Here is a 22258-nt window from a genome sequence, read left to right as displayed (position 1 = left end):
GGAAATATATTTTAAATCCTAAACAAGCTTTTTACTTTGGTGATTGAATTTTTGTTTACCTTACTCTAGTTGTACGATGGTTTTTCTTATAGTTAATTATATTTTTATCGCCTCATGGTCCATAGTGATCATTATTATTATTATTATTATTATTATTATTATATAATACAAATGATAACTTTAGTGCCGCATGACTAATGATTGGTCCATGTGGCACCGTATGATTGGACCGAACCATTTATGTTTTTTTAATTTGATAACTAAATGGTTATTCACGTAGACTCGTCGTCATAACGTTCGATTTTTACCAACGACCGGGGTTTACCAAACGTTTTGTTTTAGTTTCAGAACCCTCACAAACGTAAAACCAAATTCGCTTCGACTCAGTGCCCCAACACTGGGTCCGACAATGCCCAGGTTTTACTGACCTGCCATCCAACGTTTGGGACCGACAACACTAGGGTTTATCAACGACCAAATTTTACAAACCCTTTTGTTTTATTTCGGTACCATCAAAACGTAACCAAACCCGGCCGAATTCACGTCTACCTAGTGCCCCAACATCGGGACCGACAACGCTCAGTTTTGCCAAAACCCGGGTTTTAGCGACCGAATAAACGCCGTTTATATATTTTCTTTTCTATATCTTAATTTGACGACTTTTTTAGTTTTAACTCTTAGCTTTACCATGGTATCGTAACGAATTGATGGAAACCGACAGAATCTGCGTAAACTCACTGCGTTTTGTTTTAGTTCCAGTGCAGAACAAACGTAAAGAAAACCGACCGGATGTTGAATTTTTTTTTAGTTTCGGTATCGTAACAAACACGGTGGGAGCCACTGAATTTGCATAAATTAAATGCCTCTACGTCCAGGATCGACAACTATCGGGTTTTACCAACGCTCGAGTCTTATTGACCAACGCCACCCTATTGGTCTATCCCAATTTTAATAATTTTTTTGTTTTATTTTTGGTTTTAGTTCCGGTACATTAAGACATGTAACTGAAACCGACCGAATTCGCGTCAAATTGCTGCCTCAACCTCAAGACTGATAACACTTGGGTTTTATCAATTTGTCCCAGCGCAACGCGCCGAGTAAAACACTAGTTATTATATAGTATAACTGTAATGTTTGGTGCGGCTTGGCCATCTATTGCGTAAGACCCTGATCCCGGTGCCCTACTTTGACGTTGGATTTACTCATAAACACAGTTCTAAATATAAAAGTTTATTTAAAACTTTTCGTGGAATAATAAAAGTCAACCATTCAATACAAAACATTCAAATCTTGTCTTTGAACATAACATAAAACATCATGACAATTCTTCTTCGGATGCCAGCCACTTCAGATCATGCCATGTGTCTAGGCCAGCTGCTTTAATTAATTTACCTGCGTGCATACTAAAAGTCAGCTACGTTAAATGAGTTTTAGTTAATCAAGCAACATACAATACATTCACATACTTCATACATTTAGACTCTACCTTCTTTTATACATACATAAGTATATATCTTCGTTCTTACCTTCTTACTTTCCTTCTTTCATACTTTAATAATTTATTTTACTTTACATCCACCGATGACTTCAAACTTCAGTTTTAGGCGACCATCCATTCACTCCGGCCTCAATTTATTACAATCCACACTCGATTTATCTCTGGCTTGCTACCTTCAATTGCAATTAATATGCCATCAATTAAAATAAACCACCGTTATAGTACCTAATCAAATCTTGCAGACGATTGCCCTATTATCATTGAAGATGAAATCGAATGGAATTACACCATCGCTCTCTCAAATGCCTTTTACAAACAGAACTATACCTATAAAGCAAAAATCACAACATCAATGATTGATGCAATGCAAGAAACAACCATCCACCGGAACCTCTAACGATGATCGTCTCTGTACAGTACGTCTATAATCTGGATAACTTGGCTTTTTTTTTTTATTGTTTTCTTTGTGGTTTTTAGAAATTAGTTGTCATCGATCTTGTTATTTTGCTTCAATCTTCTTTTATGGTTTTTATATTTTCTTTTATGGTATGTGGAGAATGTAGTAATAGAGATTATGTAAAGAATTTTGACAAATAATTGAAATCATTGGTATATGTATTCCTAATTTTAACATATTATGATTGCGCAGGTTATAACAAGAATCAACTATGGTATTGTGAGGATCGTTGGGCTTTGCTGGTGTAACTTTTGTTAGAGGCCACTTGCATCCAGTGAGTTTTATTATTATTATTATTATTATTATTATTATTATTATTGTTGTTATTATTATTATTATTATTCAAATTTTATATCACAAATATGCATGTTGGTTTGATTCATTTATTCAGTTTTGAGCTGTTTAGTTCAAAGTAGGGGTTTTTACCCAAAATCATAACTATAATCGACTTGCGGTTAACCGAACAACCATGACCCTTTGGTTTCGTTTAAGTCATTTTCAGTTATTTAGTTTTGCATACTGGTTCAGTTCAGCAATTCGGTTTTTCTTGGTTTGGTTCATGTCAAAACATGTTGTTTATTAAAGTTTTCGGTTTGGTTAGGGTCAAAATGGGCCCTTTTGAAAGGGTATCGGCTTGGTTCGGGTCAACACAGGCTATTTTAAAAATGTATGCGATAAGTTCGCCAGAGGATTTTTTTTCCCTTATTTGTAAGCTAAAGGAGTATATTGGTCATGACATTTGTTGGGTTATCTTAGCAAGCTTAAGATTTTTATGAGTTACGCTCGGTTAAACGTGTCATAAGCGGTTTAGGGGGCTGTGGCGGACCCAAAAGCTTTTCTCATGGCATGCGGAAAATTTTGGGGGTTAATTGTCTATTTTGTTCTTATTTTTAGATGAACTTGTGTAGTTTAGAGTTGTATATAGCTCTCTAACCTTAGTTTTCAAAGCACGGGATTTTTTTCTTTACACATATAAGCTGGCGGCTTTTTTGTTGACTAATTTTCTATTTTAGGATGGTTCATTTCTTTTGAGTAATTTTTTTTGCCATCTTCATTTTAGGTGCACAAACCGGTTCCAAATATTAAACTGGCTCGGGTTGGAGCCGCTTCGGTTCAATCAACATAATGTAAAGTAGAGACAGAAAGTTCACACACTTCGTGTGAAGCGTACGGACCGAAATGATTCCAACACAAGGTACCTTTTGAAATGATTCCAATACAAGGCATACCTTTGTGGATTTTTTTGTTGACTAGACCTAAACAGGTACGTTTTGTCATCCTAATGATTTTGTTGAGTTTATTCAGATTTGGGGGAGTTAGGGTTTAGATACAATTGATTCAATTTTAGTTTATTCATATTTGGGGGAGGTAGGGTTTACATACAATTGATTCATTTTTGTTTAGATACAACTTTCTTTTACCACTTTCAGTATATGTATAAGTTTTATAGTTGGTGAAAAATTCCAACTAATTAGGCATTTTTGATGCCAGGGAAGGTTTTTCGTGCAACAATGTTCAAAGGATAGTTCCATTCCAGGTAGTATGTAATTCCCACACTCAACATATACCATGGATGCTTGGCGGAAGCCTAATTCTTTCTCTTGCATTAATTTTCGGGGTGGAAGACGCCGATCTATATAAGCAGGCATGCCTATGGTAACCAATATTTTTATAAGTTTTTTTACTATTACTATGTAAAGAATGTTGTTAATAAGGATTTGACATGTAAAGAATGTTTGTTTTGTTTATCCTTGCAGCTTGCAGTATTGGTTGCCGAGCAGAGACTCTATTGTTTTTGCATCTGTTCAGTATGGGATTCCGATATGTGATGCTCAGGTAAATTTTTATTTTATTATTATTTTACCGTCAATAAAAAACATATTGTTGTTGATAAGGAATGTAACAATTATGTCAGTTTTTGGAAGGAAAAAAAAACCAGACCTTGGATTTTAGTTTCTCATGAGGAATGTATCATTTATGACACTTTTTTTAAATGAATATCCTTGTTCATATATCTATGAACGTTTTTAAATTGAATTTAAAAACGACCACGTTAAAATGAAATGGTAAACTTTTCATGCTTTTATACAACAATTTTATTTATATAAACTAAGGATATTGTGTTTGCGGGTGCAAATCTATGGTTCAGTGAGCCTAATTGGTACCTAAAGGTATCCTAACTTTTAATGAGCCAAAAAATTTTTAATTGAATATATTAGCGACACATACATGAACGTAAACTGAACGATCATAAATATCAAAATGTGATTCAGGATAACACAACCACGCGCCCATAACTAAACGTCAACTGTTTGAGTTACACTGGTATGAACTCACATATATGTTTATGAAGGATAATAGGGGCAGACGAACAATAGGGGCAGACGAGCATTGCATTAAGTTGTTGTATGTCAGAGAATGCATAGCCGAGCTGCACATGAAGAAATATGCATCAACAGATATGATAGACTATGACAGAACCTACCCTTTTGTCATTTGTGATTCGTTTGCTTGATCTTCAGAAGAGGAAAACCGGCATGCCACGTCAGCCGACACTTAGAATGGTCTAAACGTGGCCTCAAATGCTAGGTAATTAATTAATTGTCAGCTTATATAACACATTTATCATCTTAGTTTGCAATAAATGTGATTGACATGATTGTACGTGTTCTTGTTAGCAGGCTTATAAAAGAATGGCTAAATATAATAACAATTTGGTGCTTGATGAAGGTGATAGTCTAGCATCAAGGACAAAAAAGAGCATGCCATCTCTAGGGATAATCAATGTATGAAATAATGATTAATCATTAGTTAACAAAAAAATTTAGTCTCAATTTTAGGTTCAAATTCATTATTTTGGGCCTATTTTTTCTACCAAAAAATTTCAGCGCGAATGATAAAACTGAAATCAAACGGTTTTCAAAGTCTCAATAACGGGTTTTTGGTTCGGTTTGAGCCAAAAGCTGACCTTTGCCTCCATAAATACTACTAAAGGTATTCAAGTTATTAACAATTGTGAAACTTGATTACTCTTTAGCAATTGTTATTTCAACGGTAACTTGAAATAACTGTGAATAAAAAAAAGTCACTAACCAATAATCAAGTTTCTTAGTTCTATTTTGGTCACTCAGTTTAAGCAAAATGAAACTATATTAAAACTCGATTGAAGTTTTTTGGTAGAAAAAAACTTTGTGTATGCTAAAACCATATTGAAGCTATAGTGTTGAAAATGTGTGTAGTGTATACTGAGATGAATGTTTTGGGTTATGCAGGGAACTCCATTTGCAGATACATGTGAACTCATGGACATCCCCAAAGGGGTTATAGGAAGGACATAAAATGCTGCAACAATTAAGGGTAACTTGGCTTTATACAGGAAAATGGAAGTTATTACAGCTAGCTTATATTAGTGGCTTGTAATAGCAAAATAGGACTTTTATGATTGTAAATTAGGCTCAACACTACTTTTGGGTGATGCAAATTGACAACACTTCATTTGACAAATTTTTGATGTTCTAGAAGAGTTACGTACAGAATGTAAGGATAAATCTTCCTATGCAATGTTCAAGCAATTCTTTTATTCTTTTCTTTCTTTTTTATTTTCTTTGTTAATGTTTTACGCATCAGAAAATACTTTATCATGATGACTAAAGTCTAAATAACTTGATTATCCATTTTATGATGTCATGATCTCTTTTGATTCATTTTAGAAAAGTAGTAATTTAGTTTTATCAAAAACCATCATACGACCCTGTCGCAACGCGCGGGCTCGAGCCGCTACGAACTGAATCACAAATGTGTCCCCGCCGCAACGCGCGAGCACTCTTACTAGTATATAATTATACGTATTAAAGAGCCTTTCGCCATATAACCTCTCAGATATTATAAGGGTCTGGTCCCTATCCTCTCAGATATTATAAGGGTCTGGTCCTTATCCTCTCAGATATTATAAGGGTCTGGTCCCTCCTTTTCATTTACTTTTACCTTCATACATACATTTCTTCGTACTATCATTCGTACATACATACCCTTCTATATCATTCATATATACTTTATAAAACATTCACATAACATACACTTACCACTTAAGGTAAGTGTATTAACTAATCACATCGAGTATGCACACAACCCCGAAAACATAACAAGGAAATGAGGCTAGAAACTCACCTGTAAACGATTCCTTTCTGAATTTATGGTAATGCCCTTCTTGAGCTGTGCACGTCTAACTGTGTATCAATTAATAAGCATCACTTAACTACTCCTAGTTATATCATATTTCTAGGTCTTTCTCATTTTAAACATTACCCTCTATATTAATTAATCCCTTGTTCTTAGCGTATGCCGTACAAGTCCGTATTCCTTGCTCATATACATATACGTCATACATATATATGTCATCTATATATATGTGTGTGTATATATGGCATACATACATAGTGCTCATACATATACGTTATATACATATACGTGGTATACACATATATATACGGTGTACACATACATATATGCTACATACACACACGTTACATACATATACGTGCATACATATACGCTATATACATATACGAGCATACATACACGGTTTACATGCATACATACATGCTATATACATATACGGGCATACATACACGGCATTACATTTACATATACGCTATATACATATACGGGCATACATACACGACATTACATATACATATACGCCATATACATATACGGACATACATACACGACATTACATATACATATACACCATATACCTATATGTTTATATACATATACGCTAAACATACATGTTAACATACATATATGATGTAAATACTTATACGGCTTATATACATACATGCCATGTATAATTATACGACCCAAAACTTATACGCCTTATGTTTCAGACTAGCTTTCTTATTTAACGTTTTAAGGGTTTTCTTCGATTCCGGCGCCATCAGCCGCCGTTAACCACCATAGTTGGCCGGAGTTTGATTGTTTATCACCTAGGTAGCTTTGGGGTGTCCAGATCTGAGCTAAGGTGGCTCTTAAGCTCGTTTTTGGTTGATTAAACACCCGAATAAAGCTAGATCTGGATTCAAACGGATCATTCGGCATCCTGGGGCTGCGATGTCGGGTTCTAAATGGTTGGGTCAGCTGTGATAAATGATATCTTACCTTCTGTTGGTCTTGGATCATTGAATAGAATAGAGTAGAGATTGTTTGACTTAAGTATGTGTTTTCTATGTTGGAGGCTAAGGTGTAGAATAATGAAGATGGAAAGGATTTAGGGTTTAAGGGATATTTATACTCCTTAAGCCCATGGACCTTAGGCACATCTTCATCTTAAGTCCACCATTCTTTCATCTTTATTTTATTATTATTCTACTAACTTAATTAAATTCGTTCGGCGTAAATAATATGTTAAATATTATTCATAGAAATTTCGGGATGTTACATATTGGTCTAAGTGGCACAACACCGTTGGCTATAAAACTTTTTTTAAAACACTTTTTTAGTTTGATATCCTAACGAACATAACCGAAATTGATCAAATTCGTTATAAGGCCCTTTGTGAGTTCACTGGTGCTAGATTCTACTTTTAAAAGATTAAACAATGTACAAACAATCAAATACTCCTATCTCTAGCAGTTAAGCTAACTTTCTTACACATTCTTGCATTACACATGAAATTAATCATGCACTTTACCTTTACTAAACTTGCTTGAGTGACATATGACTTTCTTGAACTGACATCTTCTTTCTTTTCTTACTTATGTCTCATTCTCTGTTCGAGTCTAAGCATGTAGGATGATTATTTCTCTCGAACTTATGCTCTGATACCAACTTGTAAGGCACCGGTCCCGGTGCCCTACATTGGATGTTGATTTACTCATAAACACAATTCTAAATATCAGAGTGATTTAAAACTTTTCGCGAAATATAATAAGTCAATCATATATTACATAACATTCTAAATCTTGTCTAAACATCATTCAAATTTGTATTAAAAAAAATCAAATATAACATCATAACGTTCTTCACAAGATGCCAGTATCTTCAGTCCAATGCCATGTGCCTTCATTCAAGCTAGCTACCTTAGCCTATTCACCTGCTTGCATACTAAAAGTCAGTTACGCTGAGTGAGTTTTAGTTAATCAGGCAACATACAATACGTTCATAAACTACATACATAACATGCTTTACTTTCTTTTGTAGATACATAAGTATATACCTTCATTCTTACTTTCATACTTTCATATTTTATTTTGCTTTAAATACATACACATACGTTTTAGAGAGCCTTTCGCCCTATAACCTCACATATATTATAAGGGTCTGGTCCCAATCCTCTCAGATATTATAAGGGTTGGGTCCTTATCCTCTCAGATATTGTAAGGATATGATCCCTATCCTCTTAGATGTTATAAGGGTCTGGTCCCTCATTTCCATTTAATAATACCTTCTTAGATATATTTCTTCATACTATCGTTCATATAATTACATACATACTTTTATATATCATTCATACGTCATTCATAAAACATTCACATAACATACACTTACCACTTAAGGAAGTTTATTTACAAATCACATCGAGTATGCACACAGCCTCGAAAACATAACAAGGAAATGGGGCTAGAAACTCACATGTGTCTTGTGCTTCTCAGAGTTAACTGTAATACCCCTCCTTAGCTGTGCACAACTAACTGTGTAATACTTATAAGTAAATTAACTATCTCTAACTATATCATATACTTCTATGTTAGTGTAACCCCTAGCTAACGGGGGTCTGGGGGCAGCGCCCCTGGCAGCGGGGTCTAGGGACAGTAGCCCCTAGCAGGGTCTAAGGGGCAGAGCCCCTGGCTGGGGTCGAGCTGCCAGATTAGCTTGGAAAAAAATTAATTTCATTAAAAGTCCTTTCCTAAAAAATTCATCAAAAACTGAAGTTTGAACCAATCTAATCGAATTACAATTCTAATCGAATGACAGTTCTAATCGAATCGCAGTTCTAATTGAATCATAATTCTAATCGAATGGCCATTCTAATCGAATTACAATTCTAATCGAATGACAATTCTAATTGAATGACAATTCTAATCGAATCGAATTACTAATTCGATGCGATTACTTAGTCAATTCGATTCGATTACTTGGTCAATTCAATTCGTATACTTTTCGTTCGAATATGGTTTTATTCCCTTCACTTTCCAGCTTTTCTTTTCGACTTGTTTTGCCCGTCTTTCAAAAGAAACGAGCCTTGGACTTTAACCATATTGTTTCCTTGCACTAACCTGGTCCAAACGTTACTCGTTTGTCACGTTTCATTCCAAACAACTTGTTTACGTTCAAGTTTATATTTTTCTAACATAATGAGGCCTGATTTGCCTTAGTATCATGTAACATTCGTTACTTTTCAAACCCGAAAACCCGACATGTTTCAAATTTTTGGTTTTGCTTATATATATATATAATAGTTCATTCTTATGTATTTACGTTCAGTAACTGACACATTTTGACGCCATCGTAATTTTCGTTTATTAATTATATAATATTTTCAAAAATTCAAGTAATTAATCAATCGTTTTCTATTCAATTCATTTAACTTATAAAACTCCGGAATTTAATGTGGTACTTAAACGAGACCCGAACTAACCGGGCACAATACGAAAAATATCTAAGTTTATAAACTTTTATTTCCATTCCTAATACATCTTAAAGTTCAAGGTTTAAAACGTAAATATATTTTAACTTATATTTAAAAGAAACATGAAAGTTGAAGGGCTGAAAGTGTAAAATGCTTTCAAAATATAATATAACAATAATAATAATGAAAAGGACCTGCAGCAGCCCCCGATGATCACGTTTTCCGGTGAGTAACTTCGGCGACCGGAAATCGGCGCCGGAGAACACCAAACATCGCGTTTAATCTTCGCTCGATACGTTAAATTATCCCAAACGACTTCTCCATTATTGATAAACATTATTATGCGCTTTATTTCGTCATTTATCCATCCATTAACCCGTATTAGTAATCGACCCGTCAGAATTATAACTATAGATAAATATCTAACCCATCACTTGTTTAACTATTTTGTTTAGGTTTCAGGTCTACTGGCTGGCTCAAATGGTTTACGGTATTTCTCTTAAAGCTGTGGTATATCATTTCCCCATGTTCGATTCCCCTTGCAACCATTTTGTTTATATTTTTTTTCCCGTCAGTTGTGAACTGTGTTCTATATCTACGTTTGACTATATTGACTGTTTAACTTTAGATTAATTAGGTTTTTGTTTTCTATATTTACTTTCTTTTTGTCTTTTAAATATTTTTTTATTTGTTTATGGCTTAAATATGTCTTTTTGGTTTAATTCCGGTGCCGTGATCCGATAGCGATTGAATTTGCATTAACTCACAGTCACATCGTGTGGGTTTTACTAACCGACTACAAATGGTTTTAAATATGTTTTTTATACAATAAGTTATACGAGTGTCAATAGTATACGTGTGTTTACTTTTTTGGTTTTATTATTATTACAATTACGAACGTAACTGATCCGTACCGAATTCGTGTTGATGCATCGCAGCAACGCGATGAGTTAATACTCGTATAAGATAAATATTGTATGTTAGTGCCACAAATTCTTAAAAGCTATAATATAATAAATTTGGTATTTAAATAATTCACTTGATGTCCATGCTATAGATTTGTATTTGGGTCTTGGCTTGATGGCTAATGTTGAATTCCTTTAATTTAATTTTGACTTCCGTGTGCATGTCCGAATCCCATCCAGTGACATACCTTTTCTTATTTGTTTTACTTGTACGGGTCCAGTATTAGGCCATTCACAAGAATTTTTTTTAAGATTGCAATGAGTTTTATTTCTCTTTTTTTTTTTTGCTTTTAATATGTAATTTTTTAAGTGTTGGTACCGTAACGAATGTAACAACAACCGATTGAATTCGCGATGTCAAGGTTTTACTGACCGAATAAACGTACTTTGAAATGTGTTGTAACTGAGATCGTCCAAATTCATGTTGAGTTGCCACCATGCCGCAAAGCTCAGGTTTTACCGACCGAAACGTCCTTTGAAATGTGTCTTAACCAACACCGACTAAATTTGTGCCGAGTCACCACTACAACGTCCGGGTACTGATCGTATAAACGCCATTTTAAACATGTTATTTTTTGTATCGTAAGCTATACAAGTTTTTTAGTTATGCTACTCACTGGTGATGTAATGAACGTAACTGGAACCGACCGAATTCGGGATGGGTAAATAGCCAGATCCCAGCTGCCTAGGCGCAAAGCGCCGGGAAAAAGCTAGTTATAATAAATATACAATAACGAGCATTAACATCTTTACGATCCATTTGGTAGTATAAATAGGATCCTTAAACTTAACTAAACACGTTTACAACCTCAGTTTGATCTAATAAACACTTTATAATCTCCAAATAGTCCGTCCTAGCTTAGCGTCGGCCAAACCGCCGTTCATCGCCTTCCCGACAAGGTTCCAGGTAATTGTTATACGGATTCTCATTTTTTTCATCCGTCTAATAAAACCCCTAACAAAGATTAAGCAAACATGGAACCAATTAACAAATTTGAATTTCTAGGGTTTGATTGAGGAAGAAGATGGATTTATTGTTATAGTATATATATATTAATTCGAGTACATAAATCATAAAATTGAGTTGGTCTAGTGGTTAAGTTGTGGAGCTACGTCCATGGAGACCTGGGTTCGAATCCGGGTCATGGCATACTTTTGTATTTTTTTTGTTATCTTATCTATAATAAAAATATATACTTTTTATGAATTTTAATAAATTAAATAAAGTTTCTTTATGTTAAATAAACATTAGTTTTAAATTGTATATATTACATTTCACCTAAAAACCCGACTTTCGTTCCCGTTAAGTTTCGTTAGAAAACCCGATTAATATTATAATAATAATAATTATTTCGTTAAACCTTATAACACGCCAACGTAATTATTCTCAAACTAAAATCTCGTTAAAAATTCATAACTCATAAACATTATAAATCTCAAACCCATCAAGTTCGTTTAAAACTAGTTAAACTTGTATATATAGATATATGTTTGTATATATATTTTCGTTTGGTAAACCTTAAAATTCGTTAACATATTCGGTTGTCAAAATAAAATATACCGTTAACATCCAAACTCCGTAAACTCTATAATATTCAAACCTGATATTAATCTCGTAATTTAAAGTAATATTAAATTAACAATTCGTTAAAGCTTAACAATAATATTATACTAGCAAAAGTGCCCCCGCGTTGCTGCGAGTTCACGCAAGTTATCTTCTCGTATTGGTCTGTAGTGTTTGGTGTTGTGTGTAGTGGGTTATCAGTATGAGCGAGCTGCCACGTGTGCATATGGTTTGGTGGATTTTTTTTTGGAGGGGTTGCAAACTAAAATATTAACATATCCGTATACATTGGATACATCGTGTTTTGTGAAATATTTGTTAATAAAATAGGTTTGTATCGGTTTTGTGAATTTCAATCAACATAAAGGATTGAATGTGTGTTAATTGGTAAGTAGTTAGAGTTGAAATTTAATCGGCGGATAAAGAAAAGCTCAAATTAAGACCACTAAGTTGCCGGTCAACGAATTGTAAAAAGGGTAAAGTAGTGGGCATACGTGATTTTATTGTGCCCATATGCATATATATTGGATCAATGGTGTTATAAATTACATGGTACTTAAGTTCTAGAAACAAAAACTTTTATTAAGACAATGCGTTCAATATATTGATTTTGTAACTGTGTACTGGCCACCTGGTATATACCAAGAATGATCTTAAGCTGTCAACAAGCATATATTAGCTAATATATTATGACAATAAGAGACCACCATCATGGTCAGTTGACTACATGAAATTCATGTAAATTGTGACCTAAAAATTCAAAATTGACCAAAAATCAGTTTTGACCATAAAAAGTCAAAGTTGATACTAAAATGACCCTTTTTAAAGTGACACCTTTTGACCACCAATCCAAGCCTACTCTTTTAAGGTGACTCGTTTCGACCCGAACCACACCGACATTTTTTCATCGTGACTCGTCACAAAGCAAAAAATGACATCAAAAGCTTTTAGTTTAACATATACCCATATTTTACTTCCAAATATTCTATAATGGTGATAAACATATAAAGAAAATGAGTGCTTAAAGAAGCAGCCAAAGTGATAATATTGTGTGATGATGAATGACAGCATGAAAAATATTAAATTGAAAATTGTATATTGACTTTTAAAAGTCAAACTACACAATGTTAAACGTATAACCCGTAATTTAAAGTATCAAGCCAAATATGACACAATTGAAACTTAGATACTAACAAACTGAGCATCATACTCATCTCACCAGATTCTCTTTTCTGATTCAATCTAACTCTATGATTGTTCCATAAAAACAACTTTAAGACTTTTTAACTTTTTTAAAACATCTTCTCTAATTCAATCTAACATCAACAATATAGTTATACATATTTTTTTAACAGTCTAGCAGGAAAGTCATCTACGTTTATAGAACCATGTGAAATCACATCTGAGTCAATTAAAGTCAAACTTACCCTAATTCTCACAAATGGTCTATAAAATTTCTTTTTCCTATCTTTTTAAAATGACAATACTACTTTATTCTTCAAAAACAGTCCAGCTCTCTGTACTTCTGATTATGATCACTTGAAGTATGGGATTCCATCATAAAGAATTCACGTACCCCCAATTATGGGTGTCCAAAATACCCAGACCCGATTAACCCGACCCAACCCAAATAAGCTAATTAGGGTCGGGTTAAATATGATCAACAATTATAATCGGGTCATTCAAGTTAGCCCGATTAACCCATATTATTATTAAGGTCAGGACACGGGTTTGTGTTTGATAAAAGTCACCATGTCAGTTTGTAAACAAGCCAAGACCGAGGCTTGCTCTAAGAAGCCTTGTTTTTAAACGAGCCGACTAATCTAACTTGGTTTGTAGGTTAGCCAAACCAGATTGGGTTGTAAACAAGCCACGACCGAAGCCTGAAACCAGATTGTTTGCAAATGAGCCGAGCGGAGCCTGCTTGGTTTGTAAGCCAGCGAAGTGTAAACAAGCCAAGATCACCTCATTTATGAAATTTAGCAACTAAATAAAACAAGCATCGAATAGACATGAATTAAAGAATATTCGTATAGGAAATAAGAATTTGAATCATGAACCCATAAGTATGTCAACATAAATTAACAATACCCAAATAACTTTGTAAAGGCACTATGCACCGTTTGACTTTCACTTGGTCAAAATAAAAGTTGTACATTTAATTTTAACCAATTCTCTTTGATGTGTGTGATATATGTATATTTTTTATTAAATATTTTTCACACTTTGTCGGGTTTTAAAAATGGGTTTTCACTTAAACTTAATAAAACACACACAAATGGCAAGTGTACCAATCGTGTAAGTAATATAGTCGCGGTAAGAACCGAGTATCAATCCGTGGACACGTAAATTTCAATATTAAATCATTTCATATTATAATAACCGTAAGAAATATCTTAAGAGTTTTAGTTTTTAAAAGTAATCTTAAAGTGACTTATAACAATAATATAAAACAAGTAAAAATATGACAATGGAAATATTCAAGATTTAAAAGCTATCACCTTAACTTAGAATCCACTTGACTTCTTATGATGGTAAACTCAAATATATGGCAAATTCACTATTTTAATTTGTTTATGGAAAAGAGTAGTCACTAGTTACCTCCTTCTTGATGTGCCAGGCATAGGCATATTTAGGAGTAATTCACACATGATAGCATTAAGTTGTAGATCTACTTGAAAAAGTTGTTCTTCCCACTCATTACACTCACTTGAACTCAATGAATCAGAACTCTCAGATGAGTTTTCACTACTAGACATTTTTAGGATATGAAAGCAACTCAACGAACTTTATTTATACATGAAAATAATGTTAGATAATGTTAGATTTTTTATCTAAAGAAAATCTCACAATCCAATCAGAATTTGACAAATGGAAAAAGAAGATAACTCAAATTTACTATATTATTTTAGAAATATATAAATTTATAATATTAAATAGAGATAATGTTATATTTTTATCTAAGAAATCCAACGATCCAATAAGAATTTGACATTTGGAAAATGAAGATAAGTCAAATTTACTAGATAATCTTGAAAATACATAAATTTATGACAGTAAATAGAGATAACGTTAGATTTTTATCTAAAGAAATCCCAACGATCCAACAAGAATTTGACAACTGGAAACGAAGATAGGGTTAAATTACAAGACAATATTGCACATACAGAAACATAATTGCATTACAAGTGAAGTAGAAATTCAATATCTTACAATTGCATTAAAAACGAAATGAAAGACACAATAAACTAGATTCAGTTTCCATAATACTTCGACAATAGAGAACGTTTGATTTGATCCTCTTCAACCGACAGATACTCCCTCTGTAACAATGCCTGAAGCAAATGAAGGTCCATTTTCTTTTGCTCTCTTTCATCCTTCTTTTGTTCCTTTCTTTGTTCCTTCTCAATCCTAAGTTGTTCCTTATGTTTCTCAAACTCGAGTTTTTTTTGCAACAAATCATATGTACTAGCTTGAGTAAGCCTCATTCCACGAAGTTCTTCAACAATTTCATTGGAAACCTTACCTTTTCCTTTCTTTTTTTTTTGGCTTCATCTCTGCCCATTGGACGTTGAATCGATGAACCACCACTAACTGGCGATTCTTGGTTGGAATTCACATAATAATCCTCTTCTTCTGAAGTCATTGTTCTTTTCGTACTACCATCACTTTCCTCATCACCCGCTTCACTTTCAGGAAGGTGACGTGTTGTGCCACGAGGTAACTCTAAAGCCCATTTTGGGTACTTACACATAACTTCATTGTAAACAATGTAGTCGTTAAACTTTTTCCCACTTTGCTCATATATCTTATGAGCATCACTCTCGATATCTTTTTGTGACGTTCCACTTGTTGCTCGGCGATATGCTTCTCGGTACGCAGCAACCCACTTCCCAGCGGTTTCATTAAGTCGACTAAAACGACCTTTCATTTGATCAACATTTCTTTCACCAAGCTGTTCTGGATTTTCTGCTTGAGCTGCATCATACATTTTCTTTACTTCCGCCCATAGTGATGGTTTCTTCTTGTTTTTCCGTGAATGCTATCTACACTAGCAATACAGTATGCCGACATTAAAGCAACATCTTCAGCAGCCTCCCATTTAGCGGTTTTTGTTTGTTTTTCAGTATTTTGTGATGTTTGAGGATTTTGATTGAAAGGAAGTTGACTTGGATTTGGAAAAAACGAAGCATTTTCATAGTATTGATTATTATGATAATTCTCAGAATTGCCTAGATCCGTATATGAATTTGGAAACGGATCTGTAAGGCCCCGTCACCGGTGGCCCTACTTTAGCGTTGGATTTACTCATAAACGCAGTTCTAAATATCAGAGTTAATTAAAACATTTACGCGGAATATAAAACTTTCGTAAAACATTACATAATTCACAACTTGTCTCAAAACATCCTTTGTCTTTCAACATTAAAGCATTAAAATTAAAACATCATAAGTCTTCAGATGCCAGGCTCTTGTTCAATGCCACGTGTCTCCTCAAGCGAGCTGCCTCGTCCTACTCACCTGCGTGCATACTAAAAGTCAGCTACGCTGAGTGAGTTCTAGTTAATCATACACTATACAATACACATAAACTTATATTCTTTCATTCATACTTTCATACTTTCATTCTTTCTTTTGTATTAACTTACCTTCATATCTTACGTTATAAAGAGCATTACGCCCTACATTCCTCGAGTATTATTAGGGCTCGGTACCCTCCTTCCTCGAGTATTATTAGGGCTCGGTACCCTCCTTCCTCGAGTATTATTAGGGCTCGGTACCCTCTTTCCACGAGTATTATTAGGGCTCGGTTTCCCTCTTTCCACGAGTATTATTAGGGCTCGGTTTCCCTTTTTCCTCGAATATTAGTAGGGTTCGGTTCCCTAGTTCTCGAATATTAGTAGGGTTCGATTCCCTCTTCGTTACCATACAACCATACATCATACCTCGAGTATTATTAGGGCTCGGTACCCTTTTCGTAACCATACAACCATCCTTTCCTTCTTTTATTAACTTTATCACATTCATACACATAAGCATTCATATCATACTTACCTTATACTTAGCGTTACAACCTGACAGTACGTGCAATATCCGAAGATCGTTCACGTACCGTCAAGCCATCATTCATACATATCACATTATTCACATAAGGCATACACTTATCTCTTAGGATAAGCGTATTAACAAACATATTGAGTATGCACACAGCCCCGAAAACATAACACATAAATGGGGCTAGAAACTCACCTGAACACGGTTACGTTCACCGTTAATCGTAATTCCTTTATTCAGTTGTGCACGGCTGACTGTATAACAAGTATACGTATCAATTAACTATCACTTCTCATAATGTATTTCTATCTTTATATGACCCACAACGAACGGGGGTCCGGGGGCAGCGCCCCTGGCAGCGGGGTCTAGGGGCGGCAGCCCCTAGCAGGGTCCAAGGGGCAGAGCCCCTGGCTGGGGTCAAGCTGCCAGGTCAGCTTGGAAAAATTTTATTTCCATTAACTGTCTTAACACATTTTTCATTAGATTTTTAATTTATTTTCTAATCGAACTTGACTTTTAGGCGAAGTTAAACCTTAGGCGAACTTAGCTTTAGGCGAAGTTTTCATCAGGCGAACTTGGCTTTAGGCGAAGTTGTCATCAGGCGAACTTCGCTTTAGGCGAAGTTGTCATCAGACGAACTTAGCTTTAGGCGAAGTTGTCATCAGGCGAACTTGGCTTTAGGCGAAGTTACCAGTTAGGCGAACTTGGCCTCAGGCGAAGTTATCGCTTTGAAGGCAAAGTTATCGCTTTGAAGGCGAAGTTGCCCAGATGCAGGCGAAGTTGCCCAGATCAGCCGCTGTTTTAGTTTCTGACCAGCATTTCGAGCGATTTTAACACCCTTGCTATGGTTCGACATCACCCCCTACGTTCCCCAACCGTTTCCGGTCGTATATACGCTATAAAGCTCGGATCTTTAAACTTCAAAGATCAAGAATCATACCTTTTTGAGCTTGTTTGGATCTTGTTTAACTTGTTATCACACTAATCTCTCTCTCTTTCTCGGATCTCGCTCGATTCTTCCCTCGGCCGGCCGGCGGGTGCGGTGTGTGGTGTGTGTGTTTTGGAGTTTGTTTAGAAAATAGATGGAATGAAAGATAGTTTGGGGTTTTAGGGGATATTTATATCCCTTAAATCCCATGGACCTAAGGCCCCTTTCTCATTTAACCCATCTCAATTAATCTAAGTCCATGATCCGCTCCTTACTCGATATTTAATAATTAATAACGCGAAATCACTATACATAACTTTCTTTATTCAACATTATAAATTTTAGGATGTTACAGGATCCATTGTTTTGAGTGTATGAAATATAAAAGAGGGATAGAAAATTAGAATTGGATGTGAAATTTTATCTATACCCAACACTATATATATAGAAAAAACTCATAATTTTTTTAACTTTTTATTATATTTTTTTGGATAAGGATAAGTTAAATGTTAGATATTTTTGGATAACTAAAGTTATAAAAAAATCTATCAAACAAATAAAAAATTGACATTTGGCATGGTAGGATAACATTTTAAATAAAAAATAATTTACTAATAAAAAACTAATAAAAACATTAATGAAAAGTAAATTATTAAAAGGAAAAAAAAGTAAAGTAAAGCAGGAACAACTAACAATATTAAATAAAAATTAAATAAAAGGTTTTAAAATAATAGAAAAAGAAACAAATATTATTAGCATGATGACAATATATATTAAAATAATATTACAATTTGGTTGCAATCGTTGGTTGATGATGCGATCGGGTTGTGACTTTTATTTTTATTTAACATTTTTTAAATGACAACCACTTTTGTCCTTTAGTGAAATATTGCAACCCGTTGAGGCAAATGGTCATGATAAAGAGTAGTCTTATATTGTTCGGTAAGCAAATGATATATACAATTAGGTATTGAAATTTTGAGGCGGTTTGGGTTATATGATACAATAGCGTTTGTATAATCTGACATTTCGATTTTGAAGGTTATATTTGTTTTTTTTTCTTTTGTTTTAATACGCAAAAAATAAAAGCTCTTATTCTATATAACAGGGTTAGGTTAAAATACAAAGTAAACAGAAATTGAGAAGCGTGAGAAGTAATATAGTCAATTGATCTTATATTTGAATGATTGTGATTATTTTGAGAAGAAAAAATTAATGGAAATGGCATATATGGAATTGTCCTTATTTGTTGATTTTCTCTGTCCACGTGCAAGACACACGCCAATTTCTTAATCATTTTAAAACGTCTATAACTTTTTCATACGATATTTTTTTATAAAAAAGTTTCACCATGATAAAAAGTGGTTTTTTTTATCTTTAATATGAGTATTATATTGATTAAAAAAATTAATGGGTTTTTATACATTGTGTTATTGGTTGGTCATTAATGTGTTTTTTTTACTTGGGGTTTTTACATTGTATTATAAGTTATTATAATTATGTTTTTTAATTGTTACACATATTAAAAAGAAAAATTAAAACAAAATTTTGTCATTGTGTCTTTATGCTCATCATTTTGTCTCTTGCTCGTTATTGTGTCTTTTTACTCATCATTGTGTTTTAGTCATTGTGTATTCCGTCATTGTGTATTATGTATTTATCATTGTGTTTTACGTTTCAGATCATTATATAATATGTATTCACCGTTGTGCTTTACATTTTATGTTATTGTGTAATATGTATTCATCATTGTGTTTTATATATTACATAACGTTGTTATTTTATCATTGTATCTACATATTTGAATTACAAAACGGTGTTATTTCAATATTACAATTTTCAGTTTTCATCACCTTTAGGAAAAAAAACATAATGATGAGCATAAAGACACAAGTGATAAATAAAGAGACACGACGATGAACATAAGACACAATGACGTAATTTTTTTTTATTTTCATAAAACAAAGTCATACTCATATTAAAGATAAAAAAAGCTTGTTATAATGGTGAACTTTAAAAAAAATATCGTACGGAAAAGTTATAAACGTTTTAAAATGGTGGGGAACTAACATATGCCTTGCATGTGATTAGAACAAATATGTGTTATTCCCTTTATGTCTTTCTTTCTTTGGTCCCACTTAACGTATGACAATCAATTATTGTTTTTCATCCTTCTCATTTTTGTTACACTTTGTAGAATAACTCAACCATGTTCTTTATTACATATAAATGAATAGAAAAATGGTGAGAGATTAAATAGTAATTTTAAAGGGAATCAGAAAAATTAATTTAGTAGTCATCGGGAATATTTATAAGAGAAAAATATAATGTTAAATATGACTGTAATTAACATAAAATTCAAGTTTCAATAAGAATATTCACATAATTAATATTTTCTACATTAGAGAACAAACCTCGTCTTGTTTATTTACAGTATGTCCGGCCGTCCACCTTACAAAGCCGACCACCGGTGTGTTTTCCGGCAAGCGTCTTATCAAACCCATAGTTACATAATATGTGGTTCGCTAAGGCTAACGTATTCGGTACGGAAGGGGATATACTCATTTCGGTACGAACTGGTACGGTGTACCATATAGTTCGATTCGATGTACCCAAATAAACAAAATAGCTATATAATATATATACTTTTTATATAATTACCAAAACATAATTCAAATTATCATATGCCTAATCCAAAGCACACCTTTCATATCTGATTATCCAAAACATATTATCCAATATCCACACTTCCATAATAGATTATACATAAACTAGTTTGATCCTCTCATGTTACGGAAGTTTTTTTAAAGTTTTGTTTTTAATCATTTTGTTATTTTATGATGATTTATTTTATTTTTTAACGTAGTTTTGTTTTAATTTAATACATATATATTAGTTTGTTATTATATTTTTTAACGTTTGGGTTTTATCAGTTGAGATGTTTAGGTTTTTTAGATTTCTAACGAACAAACATAAACGAACACGAGCATGTTGATTTTTTTTAATTTACAAACATGAACACAAATATTTGTCTAATGAAAAAAGAGACATTGATGTAGTTGACGATGGTGGGTAGTATCAGAAGTTAACCGACGATAGAGATGATAGACCAGCAATGAAGAACATGTAAAACAAATAAATTAAATTAGGGTTTGATAATGAAAGTGTTTATTAGTAAATGAGATCTTATAATCCATATGAGGGCTATTAGAGTTTGGTAAGACACATAACCGTGGAAATTATTCTTTGATAATTAAGGGGTTATTTTACAAATAAATGAGATGTTATAACCCGTTTAAGGGTTATCCATGTTTGGTGAAATCCAAGACCCGTGAAAATTATTGTTTGCTAATGAAATAGTTTTACAAATAAATGAGATGTTATAACTCATTTAAAGACTATCCGGGTTTGGTGAGACTCATACCCGCAAATTCGGGTTAAATGTATGAGAAACCTCAATTTATAAATCAAGCAATTTGAGAGCGAACATTTAAGATTTTATGGTTGACAATTACCCCCTCCGTCCCATTTTAAATGTCTATTTTTTCATTTTTGGTTGTCCCAATTTATATGTCATTTCTATACATATAAATTAAATTTTCAATTGTGCCCTTAAAAAGTAGTGGATTTTTTAGTCAAGGAAGAAAAATGGTTTTTAGCTATAATAACTTAAAGGACATTATTGTCATCTTACAGCTCATAAAATAAAATGATTAAACATTTCTTAATTTGTGTGTTTTGGGTCCATAACATTTAGGGCATGTTTGAGATTGCTTTGCCTTTTTGTTTTTTGTTTTTTCAGGCAGTATTAGGTATTATCAAGGTCAGGGCAGTATAAATTGGTGATTAAAATTATAGATTGATTTTGATGGTAGTTGGATTACATACAGCTATTGCAATTGCATCAAAGCATACTCTCCCCAGTCGTCGTGTTTGAAATAGCAACAAGTGTTCGGAATGGGTCGATGTTGAAGAAGATGGCTTTAATAATTATAATTTTATATTTCATTCATTCATTTTTATCCCTTATCTGGTACCGGTAACCATTGGCTGTGTGGTTATTGGAATTAATGCGTGGGTTCCTTACTGGCACATGGGCCATGGCTGTGCTAAATTATTATTGACAATTGACTAGTTTCATATTTACCTTGGGTTCTGATCT

At 33.5% G+C, this 22258-nt stretch overlaps 1 long non-coding RNA gene across 4 annotated transcripts; it reads left to right on the top strand.

Moving 5' to 3' along the window:
* Positions 1-1581: 1581 nt before the first annotated feature.
* Positions 1582-5491, top strand: LOC143533416 (uncharacterized). 4 transcript variants are annotated; one of them, XR_013135353.1, is made up of 5 exons: positions 1582-1914; positions 2148-2229; positions 3016-3611; positions 3713-3791; positions 5228-5491. It is a non-coding gene; the product is annotated as an uncharacterized LOC143533416 (long non-coding RNA). The 4 variants fall into 4 exon arrangements; XR_013135355.1 differs by lacking the exon at positions 5228-5491 and adding an exon at positions 4309-4635; XR_013135354.1 differs by lacking the exon at positions 5228-5491 and adding an exon at positions 4309-4635 and having other exon boundaries at positions 3713-4126.
* The last annotated feature ends 16767 nt before the right edge of the window (positions 5492-22258 follow it).

The sequence above is a fragment of the Bidens hawaiensis genome, unplaced genomic scaffold (assembly GCF_021521415.1).
Source record: "Bidens hawaiensis isolate Kalapana, Puna unplaced genomic scaffold, B.hawaiensis_p1.1 tig00009686_1, whole genome shotgun sequence".
Classification (NCBI taxonomy): Eukaryota; Viridiplantae; Streptophyta; class Magnoliopsida; order Asterales; family Asteraceae; genus Bidens; species Bidens hawaiensis.
Note: the sequence above shows the minus strand (reverse complement) of the source record. Positions and strands in the feature narration are given on the sequence as shown.